The sequence below is a fragment of the Arachis stenosperma genome, chromosome 6, assembly GCF_014773155.1.
Source record: "Arachis stenosperma cultivar V10309 chromosome 6, arast.V10309.gnm1.PFL2, whole genome shotgun sequence".
Lineage (NCBI taxonomy): Eukaryota > Viridiplantae > Streptophyta > Magnoliopsida > Fabales > Fabaceae > Arachis > Arachis stenosperma.
The window spans coordinates 32,715,208-32,736,120 of NC_080382.1; the positions used below are offsets into that span (position 1 = coordinate 32,715,208).

Consider the following 20,913-nt stretch of genomic DNA (forward strand, 5'->3'; position numbering starts at 1 on the left):
TATTCTGGTGGCAGTGGATTATGTATCCAAATGGGTGGAGGCTATTGCAACACCCACTAATGACACTAAAACAGTGTTGAAATTCCTCCAGAAACATATCTTCAGCAGATTTGGTATCCCTAGAGTGTTAATCAGTGATGGGGGCACTCATTTCTGTAATAAACAGCTTTACTCTGCTCTGGTACGTTATGGAGTCAACCACAGGGTGGCTACTCCATATCATCCACAAACTAATGGGCAAGCTGAAGTCTCAAATAGAGAACTCAAAAGAATCCTGGAACGGACTGTAATTAACCGTAGAAAGGATTGGGCAAGAAGCTTGGATGATGCTCTGTGGGCATACAGAACAGCATTTAAGACCCCTATAGGGACCTCTCCATACCAGCTTGTGTATGGAAAGGCGTGTCACTTGCCAGTGGAACTGGAACACAAGGCCTACTGGGCAACCAGATTCCTGAGCCTTGATGCCAAGTTAGCTGGAGAAAGACGATTACTCCAGTTAAATGAGCTAGAGGAATTTAGACTCAATGCTTTCGAAAATGCAAAAATTTACAAAGAGAAAGCAAAAAGATGGCATGATAAGAAATTGTCATCCAGAGTCTTTGAGCCAGGACAGAAAGTTCTGTTATTTAATTCAAGGCTCAAATTATTCCCTGGGAAATTAAAATCCCGGTGGAGAGGTCCATATGTAATTACAAGTGTATCACCATATGGATACATAGAACTTCAGGATAGTGACTCCAACAAAAAGTTCATTGTTAATGGACAAAGAGTCAAACACTATCTTGAAGGAAATTTTGAGCAAGAGTGCTCAAGACTGAGACTTAATTAAAACTCAGTAACAGTCCAGCTAATGACATTAAAGAAGCGCTTGCTGGGAGGCAACCCAGCCATTTCCTAAGTTATTTACTAATTAAATAAATTTTCTTTCTTTACAGGTTTAAGTTCAAGTATCTTCAAAGGTGAAATAGCAAATGGTTGAAGTCACAAAGTTACAGGGAAATTTGGAAGCTCACTGGCGTGAAAAAGCTAGTAAGAAATACTTTGGGCGTTAAACACCCAAAAGAAGCTCCCACTGGGCGTTTAACGCCAGTAAGGGTAGCTATGTGGGCGTTAAACGCCAGAAAGAAGCATCTTCTGGGCGTTAAACGCCAGAAAGATGCACCTTCTGGGCGTTTAACGCCAGTCTGCTAGCATCCTGGGCGTTCAGAAAAACACGCAGTGACGAAGGACTTTCTGGCGTTCAACGCCAGAAAGAAGCACCAAATGGGCGTTGAACGCCCAGGAGAAGCAACATGTGGGCGTTGAACGCCCAAAACATGCACCATGTGGGCGTTCAACGCCAGGATGATGGGAGGAGGTACAATTCGTTTTTCTTCATAATTTTTCAAAATTTTTATGTTTCAATTCATGATTTCTTGCATAAACATATTTTAAATTATCACCTTCAATTCCAAAAGTTTTTATTCTAATTTCTAAAATCCAATGTTGCAAAGGTGTTAGATATATCTTAACCCAAAAAAACAAATGGCTTTCCAATCCAATCCATCATCTTTTCAAATTTGTTTTCAAAACTTAATTATTTTCAAAATTAAATTTCAATTTTATCTTTTAAATTATGATTCATATCTTTTTGTTCTTTTAAATTATATCTTTTTCTGATCATATCTTTTAAAATCATATTTTCTATCTTATCTCTTTCTTATTTTTCGAAAATTTCCCACCCCCCTCCCTATATCTTGTATTCGGCGCCTTCCTCATCATCACCATCCCACACTTGCTCTCCTCCTATCCCTCTTCTTTCTTCTCTATTGCTTGAGGACAAGCAAAGCTCTAAGTTTGGTGTGGTTATCCGTGATCATCAAATTCATGGCCCCTAGAGGAAAGCAACCCACCCAAAAGGGCAAGAAAGAAAGCACTCCAAAGCCACTTTGGAATCAAGGGAAGTTCTTAACTAAAGAACATGCAGACCATTACTACAAGATAATGAGTCACAGATCAGTGATCCCGAAAGTCAGATTTGATCTGAAAGAAGATGAATATCCGGAGATCCAAGAGCAAATCCGAAACAGGCATTGGGAAATTCTGGCCAATCCTAAAACAAAAGTGGGAAGGAACATGGTTCAGGAGTTCTATGCTAATCTATGGCAGACAGACAGGCAAAGACTAATTGGAGCTGCTCTCTTTGACCATCAGACCTTAGTCAGAGGAAATATCATTCATACTAATTCTGATAAGATCAGGGAGATATTCAAGCTTCCTCAACTGAAGGATGACCCAGACTCCTTTAACAGGAGAATGATGAGGGTCAATAAAGGACTGGACAAGATTCTGGAGGATATATGCATCCCTGGAGCCAAATGGACCACCAGCACGACTGGAGTCCCAGTTCAACTAAAAAGGGAAGATCTAAAACCAGTAGCCAGAGGCTGGCTGGATTTCATTGGGCGCTCCATATTGCCCACCAGCAACCGTTCTGAAGTAACCATCAAAAGAGCTGTCATGATTCACTGCATCATGTTGGGAAAAGAGGTAGAAGTCCATCAGCTGATCTCATGTGAGCTGTACAAAGTAGCAAACAGGAACTCTAAGGACGCCAGATTGGCTTATCCAAGCTTAATTTCTATGCTTTGCAAAGATGCTGGAGTAAAGATGGGAATAACTGAATATATCCTAATTGAAAAGCCCATTACTGGAACATCAATGGTCAGACAACAGCAACAAGATGATCCAACCAAGAGGAGAGCACAAGAAGCCCTCCCAGAACTTCCCCAATTCGAATATTGGGAACATCTTGAAGCTTCTATCTCCAAATTGCAAGAAGCTATGGATCAAATAAAGGAAGAACAGAATAATCAAAGTAGCATGATTTGCAAACTGCTCAAGGAACAGGAGGAGCAAGGGCATGATCTAAGGGAGCTGAAGCGCCAAAGGATTAATCCATGAAAAAGCACCACATATATTAGAGGAGCACCTACTCCCCAAAACAACAGGTTGCTGAGTTCCAATTTTTTTTTCTTTTCCTTTCCTGCTTTAACTTAGTGATAATGTTTTTATTTTAGAAAGTTCACCTTAGGAGATATATAGTAGTGGTAATTAGTATGTCTATTTTGATTTTATATCCAATTAAGCTATAATGTATTTTTCTCATCATCATCAGGCATAAGTAAAGTAGTAGAATTTTTTTAGAATAAAGAAGTAATTTATATTTTTGAGTTCTTAGTAATAAAGACTATAATTAATTATATGTGGTGGCAACACTTTTTGTTCTCTGAATGAATGCTTGAACAGTGCATAAATTGTATTTTGAATTTGATGAATATTGGCTCCTGAAAGGATGAGGAACACGAAAAATATTATTGATGATCTGAAAAAATCATGAAATTGATTCTTGAAGCAAGAAAAAGCAGTTCAAAAAAAAAAAAAAAAAAAAAAAAAACAAGCCATGAGCACTAGCCAAGAGAAAAAAAAGGGATCCAAGGCTTTGAGCATCAATGGATAGGAGGGCCTAAGGAAATAAAATCCAGGCCTAAGCGGCTAAACCAAGCTGTCCCTAACCATATGCTTGTGGCATGCAGGTCCAAGTTACAAGCTTGAGACTGAGTGGTTAAAGTCGTGATCCAAAGCAAAAGAGTGTGCTTAAGAGCTCTGGACACCACTAACTGGGGACTTTAGCAAAGCTAAGTCACAATCTGAAAAGGTTCACCCAGTTATGTGTCTGTGGCATTTATGTATCTGGTGGTAATACTGGAAAACAAAGTGCTTAGGGCCACAGCCAAGACTCATAGAATAACTGTGTTCAAGAATCAACATACTACACTAGGAGAGTCAATAATACTATCTGAATTCTGAGTTCCTAAGGATGCCAATTATCCTGAAAATTTAAAGATACAGGGGGATGCCAAAACTATTCAGAAATAAAAAGCTACAAGCCCCGCTCATCTAATAAGAATATGAGCTTCATTTAAAACTCTAAAATATTATTACTTCTTAATTTCTGCTAAATCCTATTTTATTTATCTAGTTGCTTGAGGACAAGCAACAGTTTAAGTTTGGTGTTGTGATGAGCGGATATTTTATACGCTTTTTGGGGGTAATTTCATGTAGATTTTAGTATGTTTTAATTAGTTTTTAATAGAATTTTATTAGTTTTTAAGCAAAAATCATATTTCTGGACTTTACTATGAGTGTGTGTATTTTTCTGTAATTTCAGGTATTTTCTGGCTGAAATTGAGGGAGCTGAGCAAAAATCTGACCTAGGCTGAAAAAGGACTACTGATGCTGTTGGATCCTGACCTCCCTGCACTCGAAATGGATTTTTTGGAGCTACAGGAGTCCAATTGGTGCGCTCTCAACGGCGTTGGAAAGTAGACATCCAGGGCTTTCCAGCAATATATACTAGTCCATACTTTGCGCAAGGATAGACGACGTAACTTGGCATTGAACGCCAAGTTCATGCTGCTGTCTGGAGTTAAACGCCAGAAATACGTCATGATCCGGAGTTGAACGCCCAAAACACGTCATAACCTGAAGTTTAACGCCAATAAAGGCCTCTACTCGTGGATAGCTTTAATCTCAGCCCCAGCACACACCAAGTGGGCCCCAGAAGTGGATTTCTGCACCAATTATCTTAGTTTATTCGTTTTCTGTAAACCTAGGTTACTAGTTTACTATTTAAACAACTTTTACAGACATTTCTTGTACCTCATGACATTTTCAGATATGAATTACATACTTTTGACGGCATGAGTCTCTAAACTCCATTGTTGGGGGTGAGGAGCTCTGCAGCGTCTCGATGAATTAATACAATTCCTTTGTTTTCCATTCAAACACGCTTACTCGTATCTAAGATGTTCATTCGCGCTTAATTGTGAAGAAAGTGATGATCCGTGACACTCATCACCTTCCTCAATCCATGAACGTGTGCCTGACAACCACCTCCGTTCTACATCAGACTGAATGAGTATCTCTTAGATTCCTAATCAGAATCTTCGTGGTATAAGCCAGATGGATGGCGGCATTCATGAGAATCCGGAAAGTCTAAACCTTGTCTGTGGTATTCCGAGTAGGATTCCGGGATTGAATGACTGTGACGTGCTTCAAACTCCTGAGGGCTGGGCGTTAGTGACAGACGCAAAAGAATCAATGGATTCTATTCCAACCTGATTGAGAACCGACAGATGATTAGCCGTGCTGTGACAGAGCATAGGAACGTTTTCACTGAGAGGATGGGAGGTAGCAATTGACAACGGTGACACCCTACATAGGGCTTGCTATAGAATGGGTTTTGCGTGTGGAGCAAGGATTTCAAGGAAGAGTTGAAATTCAGAGGACAAAGCATCTCCAAAACTCCAATATATTTCTCACTACTACACAACAAGTAACACTATTATTCCCTATTATTTTAACTTACAATTTTAAATACTTTGGCTTCTTACAAATAATTCCAAATAACTTTATTAGCCTCCTGACTAAGATTAATAAAATAACATTGATTGCTTCAAACCAATAATCTCCGTGGGATCGACCCTTACTCACGTAAGGTATTACTTGGACGACCCAGTGCACTTGCTGGTTAGTTGAACGAAGTTGTGAAGTTGATTTTGGACCAGGCTCTATTATCATATTCCATAAAGAGATACAATTTCGTCCACCAGGAGGCTAAATCCAGCCATGAAGGAGGTGGTGCAGAAAGAGGTCACTAAATTACTGGAGGCTGGGATTATTTATCCTATTTCTGATAGCCCCTGGGTGAGCCCTGTCCAGGTTGTCCCCAAAAAGGGAGGCATGACAGTGGTTCATAATGAAAAAAATGAACTGGTTCCTACAAGAACAGTCACAGGGTGGCGTATGTGTATTGACTACAGAAGGCTCAATACAGCCACCAGAAAGGATCATTTTCCTTTACCATTCATAGACCAAATGCTAAAAAGACTAGCTGGTCATGATTATTACTGCTTTTTGGATGGCTATTCAGGCTACAACCAAATTGAAGTAGATCCTCAGGACCAAGAGAAAACAGCATTTACATGCCCTTCTGGCGTATTTGCCTACAGAAGGATGCCTTTTGGTCTGTGCAATGCACCTGCAACCTTTCAGAGGTGCATGCTCTCTATCTTCTCAGATATGGTAGAGAAATTTCTGGAAGTCTTCATGGATGACTTCTCAGTATATGGAGACTCATTCAGCTCCTGTCTTAACCACCTATCACTTGTCCTGAAAAGGTGCCAAGAGACTAACCTGGTTTTAAACTGGGAGAAATGTCACTTTATGGTGACTGAGGGAATTGTCCTTGGGCACAAAATTTCAAGCAGGGGAATAGAGGTGGATAAGGCAAAGGTAGAGGTAATTGAAAAATTACCACCACCTGCTAACGTTAAGGCAATCAGAAGCTTTCTGGGGCATGCAGGATTCTACAGAAGGTTTATAAAGGATTTTTCGAAAATTGCAAAACCTTTGAGTAACCTACTAGCTGCTGACACGCCATTTGTGTTTGACACACAGTGTCAGCAGGCGTTTGAGACCCTGAAAGCTAAGCTGGTCATAGCACCAGTCATCTCTGCACCAGATTGGGCATTACCATTTGAATTAATGTGTGATGCTAGTGATCATGCCATTGGTGCAGTGTTGGGACAGAGGCATAACAAACTTCTGCACGTCATTTATTATGCTAGCCGTGTTCTAAATGATGCACAGAAGAATTACACAACCACAGAAAAAGAATTACTTGCAGTGGTCTATGCCATTGACAAGTTTAGATCCTATCTAGTAGGATCCAAGGTGATTGTGTACACTGACCATGCTGCTCTTAAATACTTACTCACAAAGTAGGATTCAAAACCCAGGCTAATAAGATGGGTGTTGCTTCTGCAAGAGTTTGATATAGAAATAAGAGACAGAAAAGGGACAGAGAACCAAGTAGCTGATCATCTGTCCCGAATAGAACCAGTAGCTGGGGCGTCCCTCCCTTCTACTGAGATCTCTGAGACTTTCCCAGATGAGCAACTCTTTGCCATTCAGGAAGCTCCATGGTTTGCAGATATTGCAAACTATAAAGTTGTGAGGTTCATACCCCAGGAGTACAGCAGATTGCAAAGAAAGAAATTAATCTCAGATGCCAAGTACTACCTATGGGATGAGCCATATCTCTTTAAGAGATGTGCAGACGGAATGATCCGATGATGTGTACCCAGAAAAGAAGCACAAAGGATCCTATGGCATTGCCATGGATCACTGTATGGAGGACATTTTGGAAGTGAGCGAACAGCCACTAAAGTCCTCCAATGTGGCTTCTACTGGCCTACTATCTATAAAGATTCCCGAGAGTTTGTGCGTAACTGTGACAGTTGCCAAAGAGCTGGTAACTTGCCTCACGGATATGCCATGCCTCAACAAGGGATATTAGAGATAGAATTGTTTGATGTATGGGGAATTGACTTCATGGGTCCGTTCCCACCATCATACTCAAACACTTACATTCTGGTGGCAGTGGACTATGTATCTAAGTGGGTAGAAGCAATTGCTACACCCACTAATGATACCAAGACCGTGCTGAAATTCCTCCAGAAACACATCTTCAGCAGGTTTGGTGTTCCCAGAGTACTAATCAGTGATGGGGGCACTCATTTCTGCAATAGACAGCTATACTCTGCTATGGTTAGGTATGGAATCAGCCATAAAGTGGCAACTCCGTATCATCCACAGACAAATGGGCAAGCTGAAGTCTCTAACAGAGAGCTAAAAAGAATCATAGAACGGACTGTGATAGCCCGAAGAAAGGATTGGGCAAAGAGCTTGGATGATGCTCTGTGGGCATACAGAACAGCATTCAAGACTCCTATAGGAACCTCTCCATACCAACTGGTGTATGGGAAGGCCTGTCATCTGCCCGTGGAACTGGAACATAAAGCCTACTGGGCAACCAGGTTCCTAAACATGGATGCTCAGTTAGCTGGTGAAAAAAGATTGCTCCAGTTAAATGAGCTAGAGGAGTTCAGACTCAATGCCTTTGAAAATGCAAAAATTTATAAGGAAAAGGCAAAGAAGTGGCATGACAAGAAGTTGTCAACCAGAGTCTTTGAGCCAGGACAAAAAGTTCTGCTCTTCAACTCTAGGCTCAAATTGTTTCCAGGAAAACTCAAATCCCGGTGGAGGGGTCCGTATGTGATCACAGGAGTGTCACCATATGGATATGTTGAGCTTCAGGATATTGATTCTGACAAAAATTTCATTGTTAATGGACAGAGAATCAAGCATTATCTCGAAAGCAATTTTGAGCAGGAATGCTCAAAACTGAGACTTGAGTGAGTCTCAGTAAAGGTCCAGCTAAAGACAGTAAAGAAGCGCTTGCTGGGAGGCAACCCAGTCATTAGGAGGCTATATGATTTGTTTTTACAGAGGCAAGTATCAAAAATGAAGGAATTCACAGAGTTACAGAAGGATTCAGCTCAAAAAGCAGAGAAAAAGAGCTTACTGGCGAAAAAATGCCAGTAAGGGGCATTTTGGGCGTTAAACGCCAGAATGGGTATCATTCTGGGCGTTTAACGCCAGGAATGGTGCCATTTTGGGCGTTAAACGCCAGAATGGGCACCATTCTGGGCGTTTAACGCCAGGTGTGCAGCATCCTGGGCGTTTAGAAAAACGCCCAGTGATAAAGGAATTCTGGCGTTTAACGCCAGCCAGGGCACCTGGCTGGGCGTTAAACGCCCAAAAGGGGCATCAAATGGGCGTTAAACGCCAGAATGGGTGCCATTCTGGGCGTTTAACGCCAGAAAGGTGGGGAGACCACAATTTCGTTTTCAACTCAAATTTTTTTTAAACTTTCCTTTTTTTTTACCCATACTCTTCTACATAAATGCACTTCAACCTTTCATCATTCACTTTCAAATCTTCACAAATCAAAACCATTCTTCGAATCTATCTCAAATTAATTCCAAATCTCAGTCAAAAACTCACTTTTTTTTTCTCTCCATATCTTCTCAAATTTCCTCTTATTTTTCGAAATCTCCTTCCCCCCCTTTATAAGAACACGTTCGGCCTCACCATTCCCCCACACCATTCGAATTTGCTCTTCTCCTCTCTCTTCTCCTTCCTTTCTTTTGCTTGAGGACAAGCAAACCTCTAAGTTTGGTGTGCTTTTCCGTGATCACTAAGCCAAGATTCATCAAGACCATGGCTCCTAAGGGAAAACAAGCCAATTTAAGAGGAAAGAAAGAGAATAATCCAAAGAATCTTTAGAATCAAGAGAAGTTCTTAACCAAAGAACATGAAGACCATTATCACAAAATAATGGGTCTGAGGTCAGTGATCCCGGAAGTAAAATTTGATCTGAAAGAAGATGAATATCCGGGGATCCAAGAGCAAATTCGAAATAGAGGATGGGAAGTTCTAACCAATCCTGAGACAAAGGTTGGAAGGAACATGGTTCAGGAATTCTACTCAAATCTGTGGCTAACAGATAAGCAGAGAATGACTGGAACCGCTTACCATACCTACAGAACCATGGTCAGAGGGAAAGTTATGTACTTCCATCTGGACAAAATAAGAGAAATCTTCAAGTTGCCTCAACTGCAGGATGATCCTGACTCCTTTAATAGGAGAATGGTGAGAGCAGATAAAGGGTTGGATCAAGTTCTAGAGGACATATGCCTCCCTGGAACTAAGTGGATAACCAATTCAAAGGGTGTCCCAAACCAACTCAAGAGGGGAGACCTCAAACCAATTGCAAGAGGTTGGCTAGACTTTATTGGGCGTTCCATATTGCCCACTAGCAACCGTTCTGAGGTCACTATCAAGAGAGCAGTGATGATTCATTGCATTATGCTTGGAAAAGAAGTGGAGGTGCATCATGTGATTACCTGTGAGATCTACACAATTGCAAATAAGAATTCCACTGAAGCCAAATTGGCTTACCCAAGCTTGATTTCCTTGCTCTGTAAAGAGGCTGGGGTAAAGATGGGAGTAGATGAATTCATACCCATTGAACATCCAATCACCAAGAAGTCAATGGAAGGACAAATGCAAGACAATTCTATCAAAAGGAGGGCGCAGGAGTTCCTCCCTGAATTCCCTGAAATTGGCTACTGGGCCAGCCTAGAAGCATCTATCAACAAGTTGCAAGAGACTATGGAGCAACTTAAGGAAGAACAGTAGAATCAGAACTGCATGCTCTGCAAATTGCTGAAGGAACAAGAGAAGCAGGGGCGTGAACTCCAAGAGATGAAACGCCAAAAGCTCTCCTCTCAAGCTGAGGGAGCATCCACTTCTCAAAATCAAGGTTGCTGAGTCCTAACTCTGTGAAAACCTCTATCATTAGGAGCCTAGTTTAAAATTTTGCTTTCTAATTTTTTTCTTTTAGTTTTATTTTATATCTATATTTGAGTCTTGTTCTTAATTCATAATTAATAAAATTTAAAGTTTATGCCTTAAAGCTATGAATGTCCTATGAATCTGTCACCTCTCTTAAATGAAAAATGCTTTAATCACAAAAGAACAAGAAGTACAGGATTTCGAAATTTATCCTTGAAACTAGCTTAATTGGTTTGATGTGGTGACAATACTTTCTGTTTTCTGAATGTATGCTTGAACAGTGCATATGTCTTTTGAATTTGTTATTCATGAATGTTAAAATTGTTGGCTCTTGAAAGAATGATGAAAAAAGAGACATGTTATTGAGGATCTGAAAAGTCATAAAAATGATTCTTGGAGCAAGAAAAAGCAGTGAATATAAAAAAAAATTTTCGAAAAAAAAAGAGAGAAAAAGAAAAAGAAAGAAATAAAAGTTGTGATCCAAGGCAAAAAGAGTGTGCTTAAGAACCCTGGACACCTCTAATTGGGGACTCCAGCAAAGCTGAGTCACAATCTGAAAAGGTTCACCCAATTATGTGTCTGTGGCATGTATGTATCCGGTGGTAATACTGGAAGACAGAGTGCTTTGGGCCACAGCCAAGACTCATAAAGTAGCTGTGTTCAAAAATCATCATACTTAACTAGGAAAATCAATAACACTATCTGGATTTTGAGTTCCTAAAGAAGCCAATCATTCTGAATTTCAGAGGATAGAGTGAGATGCCAAAACTGTTCGGAGGCAAAAAGCTACTAATCCCGCTCATCTAATTTGGAGCTAAGTTTCATTGATAATTTGGGGTCTATAGTATATTCTCTTCTTTTTATCTTATTTGATTTTCAGTTGCTTGAGGACAAGCAACAATTTAAGTTTGGTGTTGTGATGAGCGGATAATTTATACGCTTTTTGGCATTGTTTTTAGTATGTTTTTAGTATGATCTAGTTAGTTTTTAGTATATTTTTATTAGTTTTTAGTTAAAATTCACTTTTCTGGACTTTACTATGAGTTTGTGTGTTTTTCTGTGATTTCAGGTATTTTCTGGCTGAAATTGAGGGATCTGAGCAAAAATCTGATTTAGAGGTTGAAAAGGACTGCAGATGCTGTTGGATTCTGACCTCCCTGCACTCGAAGTGGATTTTCTGGAGCTACAGAAGCCCAATTGGCGCGCTCTCAACGGCGTTGGATAGTAGACATCCTGGGCTTTCCAGCAATATATAATAGTCCATACTTTGCCCGAGATTTGATGGCCCAAACCGGCGTGGCAAATCAGCCCCAGACTTTCCAGCGTTTAACGCTGGAACTGGCATAAAACTTGGAGTTAAACGCCCAAACTGGCATGAAAGCTGACGTTTACCTCCAGAAAAGGTCTCTACACATGAAAGCTTCAATGCTCAGCCCAAGCACACACCAAGTGGGCCCGGAAGTGGATTTTTCCGTCATTTACTCATTACTGTAAAACCTTAGGTTACTAGTTTACTATTAATAGGATCTTTTGACATTGTATCTGTACCTCATGACACTTTACACGTTTCTTTGTGTACCTTCCACGGCATGAGTCTCTAAACCCCATGGTTGGGGGTGAGGAGCTCTGCTGTGTCTTGATGGATTAATGCAATTACTACTGTTTCTTATTCAATCATGCTTGCTTCCATTCTAAGATATCACTTGTTCTTAACCCGGATGAATGTGATGATCTGTGACACTCATCATATTCTCAACTATGAACGTGTGCCTGACAACCACCTCCGTTCTACCTTAGATTGAGTAGATATCTCTTGGATTCCTTAACCATAATCTTCGTGGTATAAGCTAGAACTGATGGCGGCATTCAAGAGAATCCGGAAGGTCTAAACCTTGTCTGTGGTATTCTGAGTAGGATTCAATGATTGAATGACTGTGACGTGCTTCAAACTCCTAGTAGGCAGGGCGTTAGTGACGGACGCAAAATAATCACTGGATTCTATTCCGGCCTGACCGAGAACCGACAGATGATTAGCCATGCTGTGACAGAGCATAGGAACGTTTTCACTGAGAGGATGGGAGGTAGCCACTGACAACAGTGAAACCCTACATACAGCTTGCCATGGAAGGAGCCTTGCGTGTTTGATGAAGAAGACAGTAGGAAAGCAGAGATTCAGAAGATGGAGCATCTCCAAAACCTCAACCTATTCTCCATTACTGCATAACAAGTACTTACTTCATGTTCTTTTGCTTTTCACAATCAATCCTGATAATTTCTGATATCCTGACTAAGATTTACAAGATAACCATAGCTTGCTTCAAGCCGACAATCTCCGTGGGATCGACCCTTACTCACGTAAGGTATTACTTGGACGACCCAGTGCACTTGCTGGTTAGTTGTGCGGGGTTGCAAAAGTGTGATTGCAATTTCTTGCACCACACGAGTCCAGCCCAATTCCAGCTCAATTTTCGGCCATACACCCTTTTTACGTCGATTTACAGGGCCATGCAGTCGCGTGGGTGACGCAGACGCGTGGGAGGCTTGTTTTCCGTAGGACGTAGATGCGTCAGTGACGCGGTCGCGTGGGCAAACTGTGCCAAGGGCATGCCTCCAGCCACGCTTTCGCGTGACTCTCTGTTCAACTTTCTTTTCTTCATAACGCACTGGTGACGCGGACGCATCAGCGACGCTACCGCATCGCGTGCGTTTTTTTTTTTTTATGATTATGCAGTATGCAGAGTGCAATGCTTAATATGAATGCTATGCATGATTCCAGGTTCAATAAAAATTCAAAAACAAACATATTATTATTAAAACTGAAAAGGGACGATCATACCATGGTGGGTTGTCTCCCACCTAGCACATTTAGTTAAAGTCCTTAAGTTGGACATTTGGCGAGCTCTTTGTCATGGTGGCTTATGCTTGTACTGATCCAGGAATCTCCACCAATGTTTGCAAATCCAATATCCTCCGGGATCCCAAATCTTGTTTCGACACCCGTCTTCGAGTTGATTATCATGATTCCATCCGGGTGGTTTAGCTTTAGAATTCTCACTGAAGCGTCCAAACAACTTCCTAGACCCATTCAATTGAGCTCTATACCAACCTTGGCAGTTAAACTTAAAGCTTCCAACCATAATGAACTTTGCAGGACAATTCTCACCACTGACCATCTTCCTCTGACTCTTTATGCCACAAAGAGCTCTAAGTTGACCATCCGTCTCCAATAGCCCATATTCAAGTGGAATTAGAAAGCTAAGGGATATGAATTTTGCCCACTTGAATGTTGTGAAGGATGATGGCAACTTAGGGGGAGGTGTTTTTAATGAAAGTGCAAGCTCCACTCCCTTGTGCTCTTCTTTAACATCTTTCACCTCTTTGCAAGCTTCTTCAATTTCAACCTCTTCCTCTTGGTAGCTTTCTTCCAATTTAATCTCTTTTTTATTGCTCACCAAGGGCATGGGAGGTTGTACCTCTTCTTCTTGAATCTCCATCTCTTGATTAACCTCTTCCAAGTCTTCTATTATGACATGCCTTGGAGGTTGTGCACCCTCCTCAACATCAATTTCAAATACCTTGGAAGGAGGCTTTATGACTTGAATTTCCCATGGAGGTTCTGCATCTCCTAAGTCTGCAACCGCTTCTTCCTCTTCAACAATTATGGCTTCCTCCACTTGTTCCAGTACAAAGCCATGCTCCTTACTATCCACTGGAGTTTCTAGTGTCTCCTTCATGCTACGTTCTTTATTAGATTCTCCACATGAAGCCATGGGGGTTCCTTGAGTGTCCGAACGTCTAGAAGGTAATTGATTTATTGCTTGCTCCAATTGATGAAGGGTTGCATGAAATTGATCTACTGTTTCTTTGAGACGATCCCTTGACTCTTGTTCCATTTCAATAGCATAACTGGGATTATCTTGCTCTTGGATTGATGGATGTGGGTGCTCTTTCATGGATGGTGGTGATGGGATGGGTGGTGATGGAATGGGTGGATCATTATATGGTTGAAAAGGAAGTGCACTAGAGCTTGAGGGTTGATTGTTGAAGGTATTCGGTGGTCCGATTTGGGTGACCAGAGCTTGTATAGTAGAGTTTAAATCGGCGAATACTTTCTCCATGGAGGTTTGGGGTGGATAGGAGGGTTCATTTTGATAATGATAAGGAGATGGTGTATATTGAGGTGGTGGTTCTATGTATGGTTCATTTGGCTCATAAGGTGGTTGGTATGGTGGATATGGATTAGGGTCATACGGAGGTGTTTGGTGGAAAGGAGCTTGTGAGTATGGTGGTTCAAAATTATATTGAGGAGGAGGGGGTTCATAGGCATATGGTGGGTCTTGTTGGTAGTCAAAAGAGTGCTCACCATAGCCATTGCCTTGATATGCATCACAGAATTGTTGTTGATAGTCCATTGGAGGTGGTTGTTGCCATGAGGGTTGATCAAATCCTTGTGGCTCCTCCCATCTTTGATTGTTCCAACCATGGTGCATGTTGTCATTATAATCTCCTCTTCCTGCAACATAATTATAACCAGACTCATAGCCAAAGGGGTGAGATTTCATAGTAGTGAGAGATAATAAAAACAAAAACTAACAAAAAAGGAAAAAATATTTTTTTTTGAAAAATATTTACAATAACCAATAATAAGGCACGCGTTTGTAATTCCCCGGCAACGGCACCATTTTAAAGAACTGAAGATTGATGGTTTAGAGGTTATAGTAAACTCTCGTTGTAAGTATAGTTACTAAACCATGCAATCAACCTTTCTTACAAAAGTTTAGGTTGTCACAAGTAACAAACCCCTTTTTAAAATTGATAACTGAGTATTTAAACCTCGGGTCGTCTTCTCAAGGAATTGCAGGGAGGTATGTTCTTATTATTGGTTATGAGTTTGTAAATTGGGGTTTTGGAGTTTGGGCAATGGGCACAGGTATATTTAAATGACAAGTAAAATAAATTAACAATAATAAAATCTCTTGGCAAGGTATAAAAACTGGAAGTCCTATCCTAGTTATCCTTATCAATTGTGATGAGAATTGGAATTTTCTCCTACTTTGTTAACCTCTAACTATGAAGGTAAGTTAAGTGGATAAATTAATTCGAATCCTCAAGTCCCAGTCTTTCCTTGGGAAAAGTTAGAGTTATTGGATCTCGAATCAATTCTTGAAGAATTCAATTTTCAATCAACAATGAGTTTGATAACTCAAGAGTCACCAATTATTTAACCAAAGCCAAAAGGAAAAATATCTAAATTAAATTAAAAGCATTCATATAAATAAAACAATCATAAACTGAAATACCTCAAATAACATTAATTAAGAAAATCAATCCAAACATAAAGAGTTCATAAACTAAATTGGGAAAATATATAAAAGGAATATTGAACCTTGACGTCGGGATTTTTGCCAGTAAAGAATGTCATAAAAACAGTCGCGTTGTAGATATAGTCTCTAAACCGACAAAAATCCCTTCGTATAAACGTTTTGGGTGTCACAAGTAACAAACCCCTTTAGAAATTGTTAACCGAGTATTCAAACCTCGGGTCGTCTTCTCAAGGAACTACGAGGAAGTATGTTCTTATTATTGGTTATAAAGGTTGTAATCGGGGTTTAGAAGGTGAAAAGCAAGTAATTTAAATAATGAGTGAATTAAATGGCAATTAAAAATAAATAATAACTGTAAAACAACTTTTGGCAAGATAAGGGAATTTAGAGGTCCAACTTAGTTATCTCTCTCAACTATAATAAAAGCTGAATCTAAGCTCCACTTGGTCAACCTTTACCAGGGCAAAGGAAAGTCAAGGGACTAATTAAATTGACCTTTGAATCCTAATTATTTCCTAAGAAAAGGTTGGGATTATTCAGGTTCAGCTCAATTAGCAAGATAACGATTATTAATTACGTTGAGTTTAATAACTGTTGAGTTACTAAATTCTTAATCAGAACCAAAAGGGGAAAAAGTAAAATTGCTGGAATAATAAAAATATCCTTAGATGGGAAGCAATGGCAACTTAATTCAAAGAGAACAATTATAAACTGAAAATACCTCAATATCATTAATTCAAATAATAATCTGTAACATGGAATAATTCATAAATTAAATTATAAAAGTAAATGATCAATTCAAATGCTGGAATAATAATTATAGAACTAAAATAAAAGAACATTTAAACCTGGATCCAGAGTTACTCTTGAAAGCTAAGAAAAGTCCTAAATCCTAATTTCTAAAAACACTACCTAAATCCTAAAGAGGGAGAGAGAACCTCTCTCCAAACTAGATCTAAATCATGAAAAAGTAAAATTGGCGAGCTCTCTCTGAATGGATGCATTCTCCCACTTTATAAACTTTGGTCTATACTTTCTGGACTTGGATTTGGGCCAAAAAGGGCTTTAGAACTCGCTGGCGCGTGTTCTGTAATTTTTTGGTGCATGGCCTCTGTCACGCGTCCGCGTGGGTCACGCGGTCGCGTCATTCGGAGCTTTTCCTTGCCACGCGGTCGTGTCATTCATGCAACCGCGTCATGTGCGTTCTGCTTAAGGTGCGCAGTCACGTCAGTTATGCGGCCGCGTCGCTGAATCTTCACTTCTGGCACGCGATCGCGTCGTCCATGCGATCGCGTGAACACCAGTTTCCTTAAAGCTCCATTTTGCTTTCTCCTTCCATTTTTGTATGTTTCCTTTTCCATCCTCTAAGTCATTCTGCCTTAGAAAATCTGAAACTAGTCAACATACTAATCACGGCATTGAATGGAAATAAAGGTAATTAAAATAATTAATTTTTGAAGCTTAGGAAACATGTTTTTCACAATACGACATAATAAGGAAGGGAAAGTAAAACCATGCAATTAATGTGAATAAATAGGTGAAGGATTATATAAATCACTCAAATTAAGCACAAAAGAACTCATGAAATATGGGTTTATCAATCTCGCCACACTTAAATACTAGCATGTCCTCATGCTAAATCCAAGGTAAATAATTAAAGTTAAAGTGATGGAATGTCATGCAATGCAACCTAATTTAAATGCAACTAAATGCAAAATGTTTCTACCTACTTGGTTAAAAATAAATAAGTTCTTCAAGACAAATATGAACTGGATTTCACTAATTCAAATCACAAAATACAATACAAATAACTTGGAAGAAAAAGATAGCTCATGAAAGCAGGGAACATAGAATTGAGCACTGAACCCTTGGTAGTGTATATCATTCTAACTTTCAAGTGTCTAGGGTCAATTCTCTCAATTCTCTACTAATCTTGCTTTCTATAGCTTGCTCTTCATCTAACAATCAACAAAAATTTAATGCACCAATACACAAATCAAGAGGTCTTTTAAGGGTTGTAATGGGGTTAGGGTCAAGGTAGGATTGTATTTGGCCAAGTGGACTAAAATTTGGATCCTTAATTAGCTGAAACTTTCCCACCTAACTTAAACAATCCATGTAATCATAATACAACATCTAGCCATCCATTAACCATGTTTTCCACATATTCCCGCATTCTAATTTTAAGTACAGTACATATGCATTGCCTTCACTACTTACTTTGGGGCATTTTGTCCCCTTTTTCTTATTTGCTCTTTTTTTTATATATCTTTTTTTTATTTTTTTTTCAATGCATATGATTAATTTATTGAATGCATGAACATGTCCTAAACATTTTTTCACATTTTCAGAAAATTCTAACATACTCAATTCTCAAACCAGATGTTTCCAAACCCACTCTTCCCCACACTTAATTCATAAGCATTCTCACTAGTCTAAGCTAACCAAGGATTCAAATTAAGGACATTATTGTTTTTCGCTTAGAGTTAATGATGTGCTAAAATAAAGAACAAAGGGGTAAAATAGGCTCAAAATTGGTTTGCAATAGATAATGAAAAGGTTAAGGCCATATGGGTATGTAAGCTCAGTGAAACAAGGCCTCAATCATATAAGTGTATGCATACATTAAACAATGGAAATATAGAATCAAGCAAGACAAAGATCACAATTTTAGAGAAAAAAACACACACCAAAAATAAAATATTGGTTGATAAAATGCAACCAATCAAATAGGCTCAAAATCTCACTGGTTTTATGTGTTCAAGCTTTAAACTATGTTCCAAAATAATATTTCTTCAGGCAAGTGTAACATTAAATTTTATTCAAATTAGTGAAATTCTCTAAAAGGTTTCTTGAAAACGAAAATATTACTTTAACCAAGTGGTAAAATATGCAAAGATCAAACAAATATGCAAATGCAACAACTAATCTACAAAAAAAAAATTTAAACATTGGTGTTTGAGACAAGAAAGTACTAACCCATGGAGATCGGTATTGACCTCCCCACACTTAAAGATTGCACCGTCCTCGGTGCATGCTGAGATGTGCAGGTAGACTGGTTGTTCCAACTGATGCTATTCTTCGAGATTTTGCAGATGGACTTGTTTGTCTCCCCATGTAAACTTCTTTCCGTTCCCTTCCTGGTAGCCATCCTGAAAGAAAAAAGGAAAGAAAAGTAACCCAAAAATAAAGATAAAAAATAAATGAAATATGGGTTGGGTAATGCCAAACGATAATGGTCTCATTTACATGGAAGCTTCAGCATGTACGTGAGAAAACAATAGAAGCCATGGCATACCAGTGGTATAAAAGTTGTAACATAGGGGAGGAGTGTGGGTAGTGGAAGTATCAATACAAGCTCATGCTCATGTCAATGCAAATGGAGTGCAAGTATCATAAAAGATTGGCATTGGCATACAATTAATATCATCCCACAGTGTAAAACAAGTTACCAAAATAAATTAAAGAAAAGAAACAACAGTTGAATAAGAAAAATTTTTAACACCAATGGAAAAATAAAAAATGTGCGCAAAATTAAAATGCAATGAATGAAATATGCAAATAAATAAAAATAAAATAAAAAGAAAAAGAAGAATGAGAAGGGAAAGAAGGGAAGAGGAAGTAAATAAGAAAGGAGAAGAAAAATTAGAATTTGGAGGAGAGAAAGATAAGATATGTGGCAATTTTAGGGTGAGCTGTACGGCGCATGCGACGCGGCCGCGTAGGGCACGCGTTCGCGTGGATGCGCGTTAAGTATGGGCACACGATCGCGTCAGTCACGCAATCGCGTGACCCATGTTATGCTTCTGGCGCGAGTGCAGCCTCGCGCCAGCACAACTCTCTGTTCAAATTAATTTATTTGCCAAAATTGGGGTGACGCGATCGCGTGGGGCATGCGATCGCGTGAGTGTGCTTCAGAAGATGGATGACACGGCGGCGTGGGGCACGCGGTCGCGTTATGAGGATTGTGCTCCCAGCACGAATCCAGCACCACTCTCGCACAATATGGCATTGTGCACCCTTTTACGTCAAAAATGCAGGGCACGCGGCCGCGTGGGGCACACGGTCGCGTGGGAGGCCATACTTCCCATTCGACGCGGACGCGTCAGCGACGCAGTCACGTGGGTCGATATGTGCCATTAGCACGCCTCCAGCCACGCTCCAGCATGACTCTCTGTTCATTTTTATTTTTCCTTTCTCTCCAAGCGACGCGGACGCGTTGCTGATGCGATCGCGTCGCGTAGCGAAACTTTTTTTTTTAATGCATGAACAATGCAGAATGCAGTGATTAATATGAGTGCTATGTATGATTCCAGGTTTACTAAAGTAAAATGAAAAGGAAATAAAAATAAAAACAAATAATGATGAAATAAACTAAAAAAAAGAAATGACCATACCATGGTGGGTTGTCTCCCACCTAGCACTTTTAGTTAGAGTCCTTAAGTTGGACACTGGAGGAGCTTCCGGTTAGGGTGGCTTATGTTTAAATTCGTCCAAAAATTTCCACCAGTGCTTGGAATGCCAATAGCCTCCGGGGTCCCAAACTAGGCATGTGAAGCTTCTGAACAGCTTCAAACAGATTTTTAGGTTCCCAGGGTGATAAATGTCAGAATAAACTCCAGGATTCCAAGCCTTGCTTTTAAATCCGCCTCCGTCTTGATCTACCTGTTTCCATCCGGGCGGTTTAAAGAATAGAATCTCACCATGGTAACCAAACGTTCTCCGTGATCCATGCAATTGAGCATGATACCAATCCGTGTATTTCGAGGTGAAGCGTGGAACTTTATTGAACCTTGTGCACCAGCTCCGAGTACGAGCCATTTCCCTCTTACTCTTAAAGCCGCAGAGAGCTCTAAGCTGGCCATTGATGAGCGGATAATTTGTATGCTTTTTGGCATTGTTTTTAGTATGTTTTTAGTATCTTTTAGTTAGTTTTTAGTATATTTTTATTAGTTTTTAATTAAAATTCACTTTTCTGGACTTTACTATGGGTTTGTGTGTTTTTCTGTGATTTCAGGTATTTTCTGACTGAAATTGAGGGTCCTGAGCAAAAATCTGATCCAAAGACTGAAAAGGACTGCAGATGCTGTTGGATTCTGACCTCCCTGCACTCAAAGGGGATTTTCTGGAGCTACAGAAGCCCAATTGGCGCGCTCTCAACGGCATTGGAAATTAGACATCCTGGGCTTTCCAGCAATATATAATAGTCCATACTTTGTCCAAGATTTGATGGCCCAAACCCGCGTAGCAATCCGGCCTCAGAAATTCCAGCGTTAAACGC

General features: G+C 39.9%; 1 pseudogene; it reads left to right on the forward strand.

The window, feature by feature from the left end:
* Positions 1-19: 19 nt before the first annotated feature.
* LOC130933415 (uncharacterized) overlaps positions 20-20,913 on the forward strand; it is a 35,985-nt pseudogene continuing 15,091 nt past the window's right edge.